Below are 19,817 nucleotides of genomic sequence, written 5' to 3'. Positions count from 1 at the left end.
AAATAAAAGTTCATCTATAAGTCCTATGTACCCCACAATAGTACTAATGAAAACTACACATTGTCCCGCAAAAATCAATCCCACGTACGGCCACATCGACGGAAAAATAAAAAAATTACGCCTCTTGGAACGCGGCGATGCAAAAACAAGTAATTTTTTTCTAAAAGGGTTTTTATTGTGCAAACGTAGAAAAAACATATAAAACCTTTACACATTTGGTATCCCTGTAATCGTGCCGACCCATAGAATAAAGTTAACATGTTATTTACGCTGCATAGTAAACGGCGTAAATTTATAACGTGAAAATTAATGCTGGAATAGCTGCTTATTTTCAATTCTCTCCTAAAATAAAGTTAATAAAAGTTAATCAATATGTTATAAGCATCTAAAAATGGTACAATTACAAAATACAACTCGTCCCGGAAAAAACAAGCCCTTATACGGCTATGTCGACGGAATAAAAAAATGTTACGACTCTTGGAATGCGACCGTGGAAAAACAAAAAATAATCCTTGGTCATTAACGTGCAAAATGGCCCGGTCATTAAGGGGTTAAAGTGTAACAAACTTGTATGTATTCTGGACTATTAGACTGTAAAAAATTAATTTAACAACATGTGTGCAAGGCTTCAGTGCATGCACACATGGTGTTAAAAAAAATCCGGCCTCCTCCTACCCCTTCAGCCGGCCATTCCATCTCCAGAATTGGTGAATTTTTAGGAGTATTATTACACCAATATTTCCTAACATCTAGTTTAAATATAGGATAGTGCCTGCTTGCCCAGAATATCCAACGCTTCCGATCGCGAGTGCTGTCCATGCCTTTCCTAAATGTGTTACTCCACGATCTAACAGGTGTGTAGCGCGCCAAGTTCCTCTTCATCCCTTGGAGGCGCGTTCTTCTGGTACCAATATTAGTACACCATTCCTCTTCTACCTTCAACAAATGACCCATTCTTTGCCCACAATATGGGAAAGAATGAGGGGCACAACGCCAATTCGAACTGGAAAACATTCTTTGTCTTAACATGAACAAACTTGTATGTATTCTGAACTATCAGGCTATAAAATATAAATTTAACAACATGTGTGCAAGCCTTCAGTGCATGCACACATGGTGTTAAAAAAAATCCGGCCTCCTCCTACCCCTTCAGCCGGCCATTCCATCTCCAGAATTGGTGCATTTTTAGGAGTATTATTACACCAATATTTCCTAACCTCTAATTTAAATATAGGATAGTACCTGCTGGCCCAGAATATCCAGCGCACCCGATTGCAAGTGCTGTCAATATCTTTCTTAAATTTATTACTCCACGATCCAACAGGTGTGTAGCGCTCCAAGTTCCTCTTCATCCCTTGGAGGCACGTTCTTCTGGTACCAATCTTAGTACACCATTCCTCTTCTACCTACAACAAATGACCCACTCTTTGCCCACAATATGGGAAAGAATGAGGGGCACATTGCCAATTCGAACTGGAAAACATTCTTTGTCTTAACGTGTGACAAACTTGTATGTATTCTGGACTATTAGACTGTAAAAAATTAATTTAACAACATGTGTGCAAGGCTTCAGTGCATGCACACATGGTGTTAAAAAAAAATCCGGCCTCCTCCTACCCCTTCAGCCAGCCGTTCCATCTCCAGAATTGGTGCATTTTTAGGAGTATTATTACACCAATATTTCCTAACATCTAGTTTAAATATAGGATAGTGCCTGCTTGCCCAGAATATCCAACGCTTCCGATCGCGAGTGCTGTCCATGCCTTTCCTAAATGTGTTACTCCACGATCCAACAGGTGTGTAGCGCGCCAAGTTCCTCTTCATCCCTTGGAGGCGCGTTCTTCTGGTACCAATATTAGTACACCATTCCTCTTCTACCTACAACAAATGACCCATTCTTTGCCCACAATATGGGAAAGAATGAGGGACACAACGCCAATTCGAACTGGAAAACATTCTTTGTCTTAACTTGTGACAAACTTGTATGTATTCTGGACTATCAGACAGTAAAAAATGAATTTAAAACATGTGTGCAAGCCTTCAGTGCATGCACACATGGTGTTAAAAAAAATCCGGCCTCCTCCTACCCCTTCAGCCGGCCATTCCATCTCCAGAATTGGTGCATTTTTAGGAGTATTATTACACCAATATTTCCTAACATCTAGTTTAAATATAGGATAGTACCTGCTGGCCCAGAATATAAAACGCTCCCGATCGCAAGTGCTGTCCATACCCTTCCTAAATGTGTTACTCCACGATCCAACAGGTTTGTAGCGCTCCAACTTCCTCTTCATCCTTTGGAGGCGCGTTCTTCTGGTACCAATATTAGTACACCATTCCTCTTCTACCTACAACAAATGACCCATACTTTGCCCACAATATGGGAAAGAATGAGGGGCACAACGCCAATTCGAACTGGAAAACATTCTTTGTCTTAACATGTGACAAACTTGTATGTATTCTGGACTATCAGGCTATAAAAAATGAATTTAACAACATGTGTGCAAGCCTTCAGTGCATGCACACATGGTGTTAAAAAAAATCCGGCCTCCTCCTACCCCTTCAGCCGGCCATTCCATCTCCAGAATTGGTGCATTTTTAGGAGTATTATTACACCAATATTTCCTAACATCTAGTTTAAATATAGGATAGTACCTGCTGGCCCAGAATATCCAATGCTCCCGATCGCAAGTGCTGTACATACCTTTCCTAAATGTGTTACTCCACGATCCAACAGGTTTGTAGCGCGCCAAGTTCCTCTTCATCCTTTGTAGGCGCATTCTTCAGGTACCAATATTAATACACCATTCCTCTTCTACCTACAACAAATGACCCATTCTTTGCCCACAATATGGGAAAGAATGAGGGACACAACGCAAATTCGAACTGGAAAACATTCTTTGTCTTAACGTGTGACAAACTTGTATGTATTCTGGACTATCAGGCTGTAAAAAATGAATTTAACAACATGTGTGCAAGGCTTCAGTGCATGCACACATGGTGTTAAAAAAAATCCGGCCTCCTCCTAACCCTTCAGCCGGCCATTCCATGTCCAGCATTGGTGCATTTTTAGGAGTATTATTACACCAATATTTCCTAACATCTAGTTTAAATATAGGATAGGACCTGCTGGCCCAGAATATCCAACGCTCCCGATCGCAAGTGCTGTCCATACCTTTCCTAAATGTGTTACTCCACGATCCAACAGGTGTGTAGCGCTCCAAGTTCCTCTTCATCCCTTGGAGGCGCGTTCTTCTGGTACCAATATTAGTACTTTATTCCTCATCTACCTACAACAAATGACCCATTCTTTGCCCACAATATGGGAAAGAATGAGGGGCACAACGCCAATTCGAACTGGAAAACATTCTTTGTCTTAACGTGTGACAAACTTGTATGTATTCTGGACTATCAGGCTATAAAAAATGAATTTCACAACATGTGTGCAAGCCTTCAGTGTATGCACACATGGTGTTAAAAAAAATCCGGCCTCCTCCTACCCCTTCAGCCGGCCATTCCATCTCCAGAATTGGTGCATTTTTAGGAGTATTATTACACCAATATTTCCTAACATCTAGTTTAAATATAGGATAGTACCTGCTGGCCCAGAATATCCAACGCTCCCGATCGCAAGTGCTGTCCATACCCTTCCTAAATGTGTTACTCCACGATCCAACAGGTTTGTAGCGCTCCAACTTCCTCTTCATCCCTTGGAGGCGCGTTCTTCTGGTACCAATATTAGTACACCATTCCTCTTCTACCTACAACAAATGACCCATTCTTTGCCCACAATATGGGAAAGAATGAGGGCCACAACGCCAATTCGAACTGGAAAACATTCTTTGTCTTAACGTGTGACAAACTTGTATGTATTCTGGACTATCAGACAGTAAAAAATGAATTTAAAACATGTGTGCAAGCCTTCAGTGCATGCACACATGGTGTTAAAAAAAATCCGGCCTCCTCCTACCCCTTCAGCCGGCCATTCCATCTCCAGAATTGGTGCATTTTTAGGAGTATTATTACACCAATATTTCCTAACATCTAGTTTAAATATAGGATAGTACCTGCTGGCCCAGAATATCCAACGCTCCCGATCGCAAGTGCTGTACATACCTTTCCTAAATGTGTTACTCCACGATCCAACAGGTTTGTAGCGCGCCAAGTTCCTCTTCATCCCTTGTAGGCGCATTCTTCTGGTACCAATATTAATACACCATTCCTCTTCTACCTACAACAAATGACCCATTCTTTGCCCACAATATGGGAAAGAATGAGGGGCACAACGCAAATTCGAACTGGAAAACATTCTTTGTCTTAACGTGTGACAAACTTGTATGTATTCTGGACTATCAGGCTATAAAAAATGAATTTAACAACATGTGTGCAAGCCTTCAGTGCATGCACACATGGTGTTAAAAAAAATCCGGCCTCCTCCTACCCCTTCAGCCGGCCATTCCATCTCCAGAATTGGTGCATTTTTAGGAGTATTATTACACCAATATTTCCTAACATCTAGTTTAAATATAGGATAGTACCTGCTGGCCCAGAATATCCAACGCTCCCGATCGCAAGTGCTGTCCATACCCTTCCTAAATGTGTTACTCCACGATGCAACAGGTTTGTAGCGCTCCAACTTCCTCTTCATCCCTTGGAGGCGCGTTCTTCTGGTACCAATATTAGTACACCATTCCTCTTCTACCTACAACAAATGACCCATTCTTTGCCCACAATATGGGAAAGAATGAGGGGCACAACGCCAATTCGAACTGGAAAACATTCTTTGTCTTAACGTGTGACAAACTTGTATGTATTCTGGACTATCAGGCTATATAAAGTGAATTTAAAAACATGTGTGCAAGCCTCCAGTGCATGCACACATGGTGTTAAAAAAAATCCGGCCCCCTCCTAACCCTTCAGCCGGCCATTCCATCTCCAGAATTGGTGCATTTTTAGGAGTATTATTACACCAATATTTCCTAACATCTAGTTTAAATATAGGATAGTACCTGCTGGCCCAGAATATCCAACGCTCCCGATCGCAAGTGCTGTACATACCTTTCCTAAATGTGTTACTCCACCATCCAACAGGTTTGTAGCGCGCCAAGTTCCTCTTCATCCCTTGGAGGCGCGTTCTTCTGGTACCAATATTAGTATACCATTCCTCTTCTACCTACAACAAATGACCCATTCTTTGCCCACAATATGGGAAAGAAAAAGGGGCACAACGCCAATTCGAACTGGAAAACATTCTTTGTCTTAACGTGTGACAAACTTGTATGTATTCTGGACTATCAGGCTATAAAAAATAAATTTAATTACATGTGTGCAAGCCTCCAGTGCATGCACACATGGTGTTAAAAAAAATCCGGCCTCCTCCTAACCCTTCAGCCGGCCATTCCATCTCCAGAATTGGTGCATTTTTAGTAGTATTATTACACCAATATTTCCTAACATTTAGTTTCAATATAGGATAGTACCTGCTGGCCCAGAATATCCAACGCTTCTGATCGCAAGTGCTGTCCATACCTTTCCTAAATGTGTTACTCCACGATCCAACAGGTTTGTAGCGCGCCAAGTTCCTCTTCATCCCTTGGAGATGCGTTCTTCTGGTACCAATATTAGTACACCATTCCTCTTCTACCTACAACAAATGACCCATTCTTTGCCCACAATATGGGAAAGAATGAGGGGCACAACGCAAATTCGAACTGGAAAACATTTTTTGTCTTAACGTGTGACAAACTTGTATGTATTCTGGACTATCAGGCTCTAAAAAATGAATTTAATTACATGTGTGCAAGCCTTCAGTGCATGCACACATGGTGTTAAAAAAAATCCGGCCTCCTCCTACCCCTTCAGCCGGCCATTCCATCTCCAGAATTGGTGCATTTTTAGGAGTATTATTACACCAATATTTCCTAACATCTAGTTTAAATATAGGATAGTACCTGCTGGCCAAGAATATCCAACGCTCCCGATCGCAAGTGCTGTCCATACCTTTCCTAAATGTGTTACTCCACGATCCAACAGGTGTGTAGCACGCCAAGTTCCTCTTCATCCCTTGGAGGCGCTTTCTTCTGGTACCAATATTAGTACACCATTCCTCTTCTACCTACAACAAATGACCCATTCTTTGCCCACAATGTGGGAAAGAATGAGGGGCACAACGCCAATTCGAACTGGAAAACATTCTTTGTCTTAACGTGTGACAAACTTGTATGTATTCTGGACTATCAGGCTATAAAAAGTGAATTTAAAAACATGTGTGCAAGCCTCCAGTGCATGCACACATGGTGTTAAAAAAAATCCGGCCTCCTCCTAACCCTTCAGCCGGCCATTCCATCTCCAGAATTGGTGCATTTTTAGGAGTATTATTACACCAATATTTCCTAACATCCAGTTTAAATATAGGATAGTACCTGCTGGCCAAGAATATCCAACGCTCCCGATCGCAAGTTCTGTCCATACCTTTCTTAAACGTGTTACTCCATGATCTAAGAGATGTGTAGCGTGCCAAGTTCCTCTTCATTCCTTGGAGGCACGTTCTTCTGGTACCAATATTAGTACACCATTCCTCTTCTACCTACAACAAATGACGCATTCTTTGCCCACAATATGGGAAAGAATGAGGGGCACAACGCCAATTCGAACTGGAAAACATTCTTTGTCTTAACGTGTGACAAACTTGTATGTATTCTGGACTATCAGGCTATAAAAAATGAATTTAACAACATGTGTGCAAGCCTTCAGTGCATGCACACATGGTGTTAAAAAAAAATCCGGCCTCTTCCTACCCTTTCAGCCGGCCATTCCATCTCCAGAATTGGTGAATTTTTAGGAGTATTATTACACCAATATTTCCTAACATCTAGTTTAAATATAGGATAGTACCTGCTGGCCCAGAATATCCAACGCTCCCGATCACAAGTGCTGTCCCTACCTTTCCCAAGTGTGTTACTCCACGATCCAACAGGTGTGTAGCGCGCCAAGTTCCTCTTCATCCCTTGGAGACGCGTTCTTCTGGTACCAATATTAGTACACCATTCCTCTTCTACCTACAACAAATGACCCATTCTTTGCACACAATATGGGAAAGAATGAGGGGCACAACGCCAATTCGAACTGGAAAACATTCTTTGTCTTAACGTGTGACAAACTTGTATGTATTCTGGACTATCAGGCTATAAAAAGTGAATTTAAAAACATGTGTGCAAGCCTCCAGTGCATGCACACATGGTGTTAAAAAAAATCCGGCCTCCTCCTAACCCTTCAGCCGGCCATTCCATCTCCAGAATTGGTGCATTTTTAGGAGTATTATTACACCAATATTTCCTAACATCTAGTTTAAATATAGGATAGTACCTGCTGGCCCAGAATATCCAACGCTCCCGATTGCAAGTGCTGTCCATATCTTTCTTAAATTTGTTACTCCACGATCCACCAGGTGTGTAGCGCCAAGTTCCTCTTCATCCCTTGGAGGCACGTTCTTCTGGTACCAATATTAGTACACCATTCCTATTCTACCTACAACAAATGACCCACTCTTTGCCCACAATATGGGAAAGAATGAGGGGCACAACGCCAATTCGAACTGGAAAACATTCTTTGTCTTAACGTGTAACAAACTTGTATATATTCTGGACTATTAGACTGTAAAAAATTAATTTAACAACATGTGTGCAAGGCTTCAGTGCATGCACACATGGTGTTAAAAAAAATCCGGCCTCCTCCTACCCCTTCAGCCGGCCATTCCATCTCCAGAATTGGTGCATTTTTAGGAGTATTATTACACCAATATTTCCTAACATCTAGTTTAAATATAGGATAGTACCTGCTGGCCCAGAATATCCAACGCACCCGATTGCAAGTGCTGTCCATATCTTTCTTAAATTTGTTACTCCACGATCCAACAGGTGTGTAGCGCGCCAAGTTCCTCTTCATCCCTTGGAGGCACGTTCTTCTGGTACCAATATTAGTACACCATTCCTCTTCTACCTACAACAATTGACCCACTCTTTGCCCACAATATGGGAAAGAATGAGGGGCACATTGCTAATTCGAACTGGAAAACATTCTTTGTCTTAACGTGTGACAAACTTGTATGTATTCTGTACTATCAGGCTATAAAAAATAAATTTAACAACATGTGTGCAAGCCTTCAGTGCATGCACACATGGTGTTAAAAAAAATCCGGCCTCCTACTACCCCTTCAGCCGGCCATTCCATCTCCAGAATTGGTGCATTTTTAGGAGTATTATTACACCAATATTTCCTAACATCTAGTTTAAATATAGGATAGTACCTGCTGGCCCAGAATATCCAACGCACCCGATTGCAAGTGCTGTCCATATCTTTCTTAAATTTGTTACTCCACGATCCAACAGGTGTGTAGCGCGCCAAGTTCCTCTTCATCCCGTGGAGGCGCGTTCTTCTGGTACCAATATTAGTACACCATTCCTCTTCTACCTACAACAAATGACCCATTCTTTATCCACAATATGGGAAAGAATGAGGGCACAACGCCAATTCGAACTGGAAAACATTCTTTGTCTTAACGTGTGACAAACTTGTATGTATTCTGGACTATCAGGCTATAAAAAAGGAATTTAACAACATGTGTGCAAGCCTTCAGTGCATGCACACATGGAGTTAAAAAAAATCCGGCCTCCTCCTACCCCTTCAGCCGGCCATTCCATCTCCAGAATTGGTGCATTATTTAGGAGTATTATTACACCAATATTTCCTAACATCTAGTTTAAAGATAGGATAGTACCTGCTGATCCAGAATATCCAACGCTCCCGATCGCAAGTGCTGTCCATACCTTTCTTAAATGTGTTACTCCAGGATCCAACAGGTGTGTAGCGCGCCAAGTTCCTCTTCATCCCTTGGATGCACGTTCTTCTTGTACCAAGATTAGTACACCATTCCTCTTCTACCTACAACAAATGACCCATTCTTTGCCCACAATATGGGAAAGAATGAGGGGCACAATGCCAATTCGAACTGGAAAACATTCTTTGTCTTAACATGAACAAACTTGTATGTATTCTGGACTATCAGACTGTAAAAAATGAATTTAACAACATGTGTGCAAGCCTTCAGTGCATGCACACATGGTGTTAAAACAAATCCGGCCTCCTCCTACACCTTCAGCCGGCCATTCCATCTCCATAAGTGGTGCATTTTTAGTATTATTACACCAATATTTGCTAACATCTAGTTTAAAGTTAGGATAGTACCTGCTGGTCCAGAATATCCAACGCTCCCGATCGCAAGTGCTGTCCATACCTTTCTTAAATGTGTTACTCCAGGATCCAACAGGTGTGTAGCGCGCCAAGTTCCTCTTCATCCCTTGAATGCACGTTCTTCTGGTACCAATATTAGTACACCATTCCTCTTCTACCTACAACAAATGACCCATTCTTTGCCCACAATATGGGAAAGAATGAGGGGCACAACGCCAATTCGAACTGGAAAACATTCTTTGTCTTAACATGAACAAACTTGTATGTATTCTGGACTATCAGGCTATAAAAAATAAATTTAACAACATGTGTGCAAGCCTTCAGTGCATGCACACATGGTGTTAAAACAAAATCCGGCCTCCTCCTACCCCTTCAGCGGCCATTCCATCTCCAGAATTGGTGCATTTTTAGGAGTATTATTACACCAATATTTCCTAACATCTAGTTTAAAGTTAGGATAGTACCTGCTGGTCCAGAATATCCAACGCTCCCGATCGCAAGTCCTGTCCATACCTTTCTTAAATGTGTTACTCCGCGATCCAACAGGTGTGTAGCGCGCCAAGTTCCTCTTCATCCCTTGGAGGCGCGTTCTTCTGGTACCAATATTAGTACACCATTCCTCTTCTACCTACAACAAATGACCCATTCTTTTCCCAAAATTTGGGAAAGAATGAGGGGCACAACGCCAATTCGAACTGGAAAACATTCTTTGTCTGAACATGAACAAACTTGTATGTATTCTGGACTATCAGGCTATAAAAAATTAATTTAACAACATGTGTGCAAGGCTTCAGTGCATGCACACATGGTGTTAAAAAAAATCCGACCTCCTCCTACCCCTTCAGCCGGCCATTCCATCTCCAGAATTGGTGCATTTTTAGGAGTATTATTACACCAATATTTCCTAACATCTAGTTTAAAGTTAGGATAGTACCTGCTGGTCCAGAATATCCAATGCTCCCGATCGCAAGTCCTGTCCATACCTTTCTTAAATGTGTTAATCCGCGATCCAACAGGTGTGTAGCGCGCCAAGTTCCTCTTCATCCCTTGGAGGCGCGTTCTTCTGGTACCAATATTAGTTCACCATTCCTCTTCTACCTACAACAAATGACCCATTCTTTTCCCACAATTTGGGAAAGAATGAGGGGCACAACGCCAATTCGAACTGGAAAACATTCTTTGTCTTAGCATGAACAAACTTGTATGTATTCTGGACTATCAGGCTATAAAAAATAAATTTAACAACATGTGTGCAAGCCTTCAGTGCATGCTAACATGGTGTTAAAAAAAATCCGGCCCCCTCCTACCCCTTCAGCCGGCCATTCCATCTCCAGAATTGGTGCATTTTTAGGAGTATTATTACACCAATATTTCCTAACATCTAGTTTAAATATAGGATAGTACCTGCTGGCCCAGAATATCCAACGCTCCCGATTGCAAGTGCTGTCCATATCTTTCTTAAATTTGTTACTCCACGATCCAACAGGTGTGTAGCGCCAAGTTCCTCTTCATCCCTTGGAGGCACGTTCTTCTGGTACCAATATTAGTACACCATTCCTCTTCTACCTACAACAAATGACCCACTCTTTGCCCACAATATGGGAAAGAATGAGGGGCACAACGCCAATTCGAACTGGAAAACATTCTTTGTCTTAACGTGTAACAAACTTGTATATATTCTGGACTATTAGACTGTAAAAAATTAATTTAACAACATGTGTGCAAGGCTTCAGTGCATGCACACATGGTGTTAAAAAAAATCCAGCCTCCTCCTACCCCTTCAGCCGGCCATTCCATCTCCATAAGTGGTGCATTTTTAGTATTATTACACCAATATTTGCTAACATCTAGTTTAAAGTTAGGATAGTACCTGCTGGTCCAGAATATCCAACGCTCCCGATCGCAAGTCCTGTCCATACCTTTCTTAAATGTGTTACTCCAGGATCCAACAGGTGTGTAGCGCGCCAAGTTCCTCTTCATCCCTTGGATGCACGTTCTTCTGGTACCAATATTAGTACACCATTCCTCTACTACCTACAACAAATGACCCATTCTTTGCCCACAATATGGGAAAGAATGAGGGGCACAACGCCAATTCGAACTGGAAAACATTCTTTGTCTTAACATGAACAAACTTGTATGTATTCTGGACTATCAGGCTATAAAAAATAAATTTAACAACATGTGTGCAAGCCTTCAGTGCATGCACACATGGTGTTAAAAAAATCCGGCCTCCTCCTACCCCTTCAGCCGGCCATTCCATCTCCAGAATTGCTGCATTTTTAGGAGTATTATTACACCAATATTTCCTAACATCTAGTTTAAAGATAGGATAGTACCTGCTGATCCAGAATATCCAACGCTCCCGATCGCAAGTGCTGTCCATACCTTTCTTAAATGTGTTACTCCAGGATCCAACAGGTGTGTAGCATCCAAGTTCCTCTTCATCCCTTGGATGCACGTTCTTCTGGTACCAGTATTAGTACACCATTCCTCTTCTACCTATAACAAATGACCCATTCTTTGCCCACAATATGGGAAAGAATGAGGGGCACAACGCCAATTCGAACTGGAAAACATTCTTTGTCTTAACATGAACAAACTTGTATGTATTCTGGACTATCAGACTGTAAAAAATGAATTTAACAACATGTGTGCAAGCCTTCAGTGCATGCACACATGGTGTTAAAAAAAATCCGGCCTCCTCCTACCCCTTCAGCCGGCCATTCCATCTCCAGAATTGGTGCATTTTTAGGAGTATTATTACACCAATATTTCCTAACATCTAGTTTAAAGATAGGATAGTACTTGCTGGTCCAGAATATCCAATGATCCCGTTCACAATTGCTGTCCATACCTTTCCTAAATGTGTTACCTCACGATCCAACAGGTGTGTAGCGCGCCGTGTTCCTCTTTATCCCTTGGAGGTGCGTTCTTCTGGTACCAATATTAGTACACCATTCCTCTTCTACATACAACAAATGACCCATTCTTTGCCCACAATATGGGAAAGAATGAGGGGCACAACGCCAATTCGAACTGGAGAACATTCTTTGTCTTAACGTGTAACAAACTTGTATGTATTCTGGACTATTAGACTGTAAAAAATTAATTTAACAACATGTGTGCAAGGCTTCAGTGCATGCACACATGGTGTTAAAAAAAATCCGGCCTCCTCCTACCCCTTCAGCCGGCCATTCCATCTCCAGAATTGGTGCATTTTTAGGAGTATTATTACACCAATATTTCCTAACATCTAGTTTAAATATAGGATAGTACCTGCTGGCCCAGAATATAAAACGCTCCCGATCGCAAGTGCTGTCCATACCCTTCCTAAATGTGTTACTCCACGATCCAACAGGTTTGTAGCGCTCCAACTTCCTCTTCATCCCTTGGAGGCGCGTTCTTCTGGTACCAATATTAGTACACCATTCCTCTTCTACCTACAACAAAGGACCCATTCTTTGCCCACAATATGGGAAAGAATGAGGGGCACAACGCCAATTCGAACTGGAAAACATTCATTGTCTTAACATGTGACAAACTTGTATGTATTCTGGACTATCAGGCTATAAAAAATGAATTTAATTACATGTGTGCAAGCCTTCAGTGCATGCACACATGGTGTTAAAAAAAATCCGGCCTCCTCCTACCCCTTCAGCCGGCCATTCCATCTCCAGAATTGGTGCATTTTTAGGAGTATTATTACACCAATATTTCCTAACATCTAGTTTAAATATAGGATAGTACCTGCTGGCCCAGAATATCCAAAGCTCCCGATCGCAAGTGCTGTCCATACCTTTCCTAAATGTGTTACTCCACGATCCAAAAGGTTTGTAGCGCTCCAACTTCCTCTTCATCCCTTGGAGGCGCGTTCTTCTGGTACCAATATTAGTACACCATTCCTCTTCTACCTACAACAAATGACCCATTCTTTGCCCACAATATGGGAAAGAATGAGGGGCACAACGCCAATTCGAACTGGAAAACATTCTTTGTCTTAACATGTGACAAACTTGTATGTATTCTGGACTATCAGGCTATAAAAAATGAATTTAACAACATGTGTGCAAGCCTTCAGTGCATGCACACATGGTGTTAAAAAAAATCCGGCCTCCTCCTACCCCTTCAGCCGGCCATTCCATCTCCAGAATTGGTGCATTTTTAGGAGTATTATTACACCAATATTTCCTAACATCTAGTTTAAATATAGGATAGTACCTGCTGGCCCAGAATATCCAACGCTCCCGATCGCAAGTGCTGTACATACCTTTCCTAAATGTGTTACTCCACGATCCAACAGGTTTGTAGCGCGCCAAGTTCCTCTTCATCCCTTGTAGGCGCATTCTTCTGGTACCAATATTAATACACCATTCCTCTTCTACCTACAACAAATGACCCATTCTTTGCCCACAATATGGGAAAGAATGAGGGACACAACGCAAATTCGAACTGGAAAACATTCTTTGTCTTAACATGAACAAACTTGTATGTATTCTGGACTATTAGACTGTAAAAAATTAATTTAACAACATGTGTGCAAGGCTTCAGTGCATGCACACATGGTGTTAAAAAAAATCCGGCCTCCTCCTACCCCTTCAGCCGGCCATTCCATCTCCAGAATTGGTGCATTTTTAGGAGTATTATTACACCAATATTTCCTAACATCTAGTTTAAATATAGGATAGTACCTGCTGGCCCAGAATATCCAACGCTCCCGATTGCAAGTGCTGTCCATATCTTTCTTCAATTTGTTACTCCACGATCCAACAGGTGTGTAGCGCACCAAGTTCCTCTTCATCCCTTGGAGGCGCGTTCTTCTGGTACCAATATTAGTACACCATTCCTCTTCTACCTACAACAAATGACCCACTCTTTGCCCAAAATATGGGAAAGAATGAGGGGCACAACGCCAATTCGAACTGGAAAACATTCTTTGTCTTAACCCCTTAACGCCGAAGGACGGATATATCCGTCCTCAGCAGCTGCTAGTTCGCGCAGGAGGACGGATATATCCGTCCTGTGATCGCGCGGGTACTGACAGTTTACCCACGCGATCAGCGGCAGGAGCACGGCTGTTATACACAGCCTGGCTCCTGCTGCAACTGCCGGAATCGAAGCACGCGCCGATTCCGGCAGTTTAACCCATTAAATGCCGCTGTCAACAGTGACAGCGGCATTTAATGTATTTGACAGAGGGGGGAACTCCCTCTGTCTCCCGATCGGCGCCCCCGCAAACAAATCGCGGGTCGCCGTCGGGTTTCCATGACAGCCGGGGGTCTAACAAAGACCCCCAGGTCTGTCTTCAGCATCTGCCTGTTAGGCGATGCCAGAGGCATGACCTAACAGGTTGCCTGTCAGTTTTACACTGACAGGCAATAATGCTTTGGTATACGAAGTATACCAAAGCATTATATATGCGATCGGCATATCGCATAGTGAAGTCCCCTGGTGGGACTAAAAAAAAAAAAGTAAAACCGTTAAATAAAGTTTGTGAAAAAAAAAAAAAAAAAAATTACAGTCAAAATCAAATAAAACTACTTTTTTGCCCCAAAAAGTGGTTTTATTTAATAAAACGGTCAAAACAAATCACACATACACATATATGGTATCCCCGCGATCGTAACAACTTGACCAATAAAATGAACACATTAATTAAACCGCCGGATGAACGGCGTCCAAAGAAAACGCAAAAAACAACGGCAAAATTCTCTCTTTTCTCCCATTCCCCCCATAAAAAATAAAATAAAAGTTCATCTATAAGTCCTATGTACCCCACAATAGTACTAATGAAAACTACACATTGTCCCGCAAAAATCAATCCCACGTACGGCCACATCGACGGAAAAATAAAAAAATTACGCCTCTTGGAACGCGGCGATGCAAAAACAAGTAATTTTTTTCTAAAAGGGTTTTTATTGTGCAAACGTAGAAAAAACATATAAAACCTTTACACCTTTGGTATCCCTGTAATCGTGCCGACCCATAGAATAAAGTTAACATGTTATTTACGCTGCATAGTAAACGGCGTAAATTTATAACGTGAAAATTAATGCTGGAATAGCTGCTTATTTTCAATTCTCTCCTAAAATAAAGTTAATAAAAGTTAATCAATATGTTATAAGCATCTAAAAATGGTACAATTACAAAATACAACTCGTCCCGGAAAAAACAAGCCCTTATACGGCTATGTCGACGGAATAAAAAAAAGTTACGACTCTTGGAATGCGACCGTGGAAAAACAAAAAATAATCCTTGGTCATTAACGTGCAAAATGGCCCGGTCATTAAGGGGTTAAAGTGTAACAAACTTGTATGTATTCTGGACTATTAGACTGTAAAAAATTAATTTAACAACATGTGTGCAAGGCTTCAGTGCATGCACACATGGTGTTAAAAAAAATCCGGCCTCCTCCTACCCCTTCAGCCGGCCATTCCATCTCCAGAATTGGTGAATTTTTAGGAGTATTATTACACCAATATTTCCTAACATCTAGTTTAAATATAGGATAGTGCCTGCTTGCCCAGAATATCCAACGCTTCCGATCGCGAGTGCTGTCCATGCCTTTCCTAAATGTGTTACTCCACGATCTAACAGGTGTGTAGCGCGCCAAGTTCCTCTTCATCCCTTGGAGGCGCGTTCTTCTGGTACCAATATTAGTACACCATTCCTCTTCTACCTTCAACAAATGACCCATTCTTTGCCCACAATATGGGAAAGAATGAGGGGCACAACGCCAATTCGAACTGGAAAACATTCTTTGTCTTAACATGAACAAACTTGTATGTATTCTGAACTATCAGGCTATAAAATATAAATTTAACAACATGTGTGCAAGCCTTCAGTGCATGCACACATGGTGTTAAAAAAAATCCGGCCTCCTCCTACCCCTTCAGCCGGCCATTCCATCTCCAGAATTGGTGCATTTTTAGGAGTATTATTACACCAATATTTCCTAACCTCTAATTTAAATATAGGATAGTACCTGCTGGCCCAGAATATCCAGCGCACCCGATTGCAAGTGCTGTCAATATCTTTCTTAAATTTATTACTCCACGATCCAACAGGTGTGTAGCGCTCCAAGTTCCTCTTCATCCCTTGGAGGCACGTTCTTCTGGTACCAATCTTAGTACACCATTCCTCTTCTACCTACAACAAATGACCCACTCTTTGCCCACAATATGGGAAAGAATGAGGGGCACATTGCCAATTCGAACTGGAAAACATTCTTTGTCTTAACGTGTGACAAACTTGTATGTATTCTGGACTATTAGACTGTAAAAAATTAATTTAACAACATGTGTGCAAGGCTTCAGTGCATGCACACATGGTGTTAAAAAAAAATCCGGCCTCCTCCTACCCCTTCAGCCAGCCGTTCCATCTCCAGAATTGGTGCATTTTTAGGAGTATTATTACACCAATATTTCCTAACATCTAGTTTAAATATAGGATAGTGCCTGCTTGCCCAGAATATCCAACGCTTCCGATCGCGAGTGCTGTCCATGCCTTTCCTAAATGTGTTACTCCACGATCCAACAGGTGTGTAGCGCGCCAAGTTCCTCTTCATCCCTTGGAGGCGCGTTCTTCTGGTACCAATATTAGTACACCATTCCTCTTCTACCTACAACAAATGACCCATTCTTTGCCCACAATATGGGAAAGAATGAGGGACACAACGCCAATTCGAACTGGAAAACATTCTTTGTCTTAACTTGTGACAAACTTGTATGTATTCTGGACTATCAGACAGTAAAAAATGAATTTAAAACATGTGTGCAAGCCTTCAGTGCATGCACACATGGTGTTAAAAAAAATCCGGCCTCCTCCTACCCCTTCAGCCGGCCATTCCATCTCCAGAATTGGTGCATTTTTAGGAGTATTATTACACCAATATTTCCTAACATCTAGTTTAAATATAGGATAGTACCTGCTGGCCCAGAATATAAAACGCTCCCGATCGCAAGTGCTGTCCATACCCTTCCTAAATGTGTTACTCCACGATCCAACAGGTTTGTAGCGCTCCAACTTCCTCTTCATCCTTTGGAGGCGCGTTCTTCTGGTACCAATATTAGTACACCATTCCTCTTCTACCTACAACAAATGACCCATACTTTGCCCACAATATGGGAAAGAATGAGGGGCACAACGCCAATTCGAACTGGAAAACATTCTTTGTCTTAACATGTGACAAACTTGTATGTATTCTGGACTATCAGGCTATAAAAAATGAATTTAACAACATGTGTGCAAGCCTTCAGTGCATGCACACATGGTGTTAAAAAAAATCCGGCCTCCTCCTACCCCTTCAGCCGGCCATTCCATCTCCAGAATTGGTGCATTTTTAGGAGTATTATTACACCAATATTTCCTAACATCTAGTTTAAATATAGGATAGTACCTGCTGGCCCAGAATATCCAACGCTCCCGATCGCAAGTGCTGTACATACCTTTCCTAAATGTGTTACTCCACGATCCAACAGGTTTGTAGCGCGCCAAGTTCCTCTTCATCCTTTGTAGGCGCATTCTTCAGGTACCAATATTAATACACCATTCCTCTTCTACCTACAACAAATGACCCATTCTTTGCCCACAATATGGGAAAGAATGAGGGACACAACGCAAATTCGAACTGGAAAACATTCTTTGTCTTAACGTGTGACAAACTTGTATGTATTCTGGACTATCAGGCTGTAAAAAATGAATTTAACAACATGTGTGCAAGGCTTCAGTGCATGCACACATGGTGTTAAAAAAAATCCGGCCTCCTCCTAACCCTTCAGCCGGCCATTCCATGTCCAGCATTGGTGCATTTTTAGGAGTATTATTACACCAATATTTCCTAACATCTAGTTTAAATATAGGATAGGACCTGCTGGCCCAGAATATCCAAGGCTCCCGATCGCAAGTGCTGTCCATACCTTTCCTAAATGTGTTACTCCACGATCCAACAGGTGTGTAGCGCTCCAAGTTCCTCTTCATCCCTTGGAGGCGCGTTCTTCTGGTACCAATATTAGTACTTTATTCCTCATCTACCTACAACAAATAACCCATTCTTTGCCCACAATATGGGAAAGAATGAGGGGCACAACGCCAATTCGAACTGGAAAACATTTTTTGTCTTAACGTGTGACAAACTTGTATGTATTCTGGACTATCAGGCTATAAAAAATGAATTTCACAACATGTGTGCAAGCCTTCAGTGTATGCACACATGGTGTTAAAAAAAATCCGGCCTCCTCCTACCCCTTCAGCCGGCCATTCCATCTCCAGAATTGGTGCATTTTTAGGAGTATTATTACACCAATATTTCCTAACATCTAGTTTAAATATAGGATAGTACCTGCTGGCCCAGAATATCCAACGCTCACGATCGCAAGTGCTGTCCATACCCTTCCTAAATGTGTTACTCCACGATCCAACAGGTTTGTAGCGCTCCAACTTCCTCTTCATCCCTTGGAGGCGCGTTCTTCTGGTACCAATATTAGTACACCATTCCTCTTCTACCTACAACAAATGACCCATTCTTTGCCCACAATATGGGAAAGAATGAGGGCCACAACGCCAATTCGAACTGGAAAACATTCTTTGTCTTAACGTGTGACAAACTTGTATGTATTCTGGACTATCAGACAGTAAAAAATGAATTTAAAACATGTGTGCAAGCCTTCAGTGCATGCACACATGGTGTTAAAAAAAATCCGGCCTCCTCCTACCCCTTCAGCCGGCCATTCCATCTCCAGAATTGGTGCATTTTTAGGAGTATTATTACACCAATATTTCCTAACATCTAGTTTAAATATAGGATAGTACCTGCTGGCCCAGAATATCCAACGCTCCCGATCGCAAGTGCTGTACATACCTTTCCTAAATGTGTTACTCCACGATCCAACAGGTTTGTAGCGCGCCAAGTTCCTCTTCATCCCTTGTAGGCGCATTCTTCTGGTACCAATATTAATACACCATTCCTCTTCTACCTACAACAAATGACCCATTCTTTGCCCACAATATGGGAAAGAATGAGGGGCACAACGCAAATTCGAACTGGAAAACATTCTTTGTCTTAACGTGTGACAAACTTGTATGTATTCTGGACTATCAGGCTATAAAAAATGAATTTAACAACATGTGTGCAAGCCTTCAGTGCATGCACACATGGTGTTAAAAAAAATCCGGCCTCCTCCTACCCCTTCAGCCGGCCATTCCATCTCCAGAATTGGTGCATTTTTAGGAGTATTATTACACCAATATTTCCTAACATCTAGTTTAAATATAGGATAGTACCTGCTGGCCCAGAATATCCAACGCTCCCGATCGCAAGTGCTGTCCATACCCTTCCTAAATGTGTTACTCCACGATGCAACAGGTTTGTAGCGCTCCAACTTCCTCTTCATCCCTTGGAGGCGCGTTCTTCTGGTACCAATATTAGTACACCATTCCTCTTCTACCTACAACAAATGACCCATTCTTTGCCCACAATATGGGAAAGAATGAGGGGCACAACGCCAATTCGAACTGGAAAACATTCTTTGTCTTAACGTGTGACAAACTTGTATGTATTCTGGACTATC

The sequence above is a fragment of the Rhinoderma darwinii genome, chromosome 2 (assembly GCF_050947455.1).
Source record: "Rhinoderma darwinii isolate aRhiDar2 chromosome 2, aRhiDar2.hap1, whole genome shotgun sequence".
NCBI lineage: Eukaryota > Metazoa > Chordata > Amphibia > Anura > Rhinodermatidae > Rhinoderma > Rhinoderma darwinii.
Note: the sequence above shows the minus strand (reverse complement) of the source record.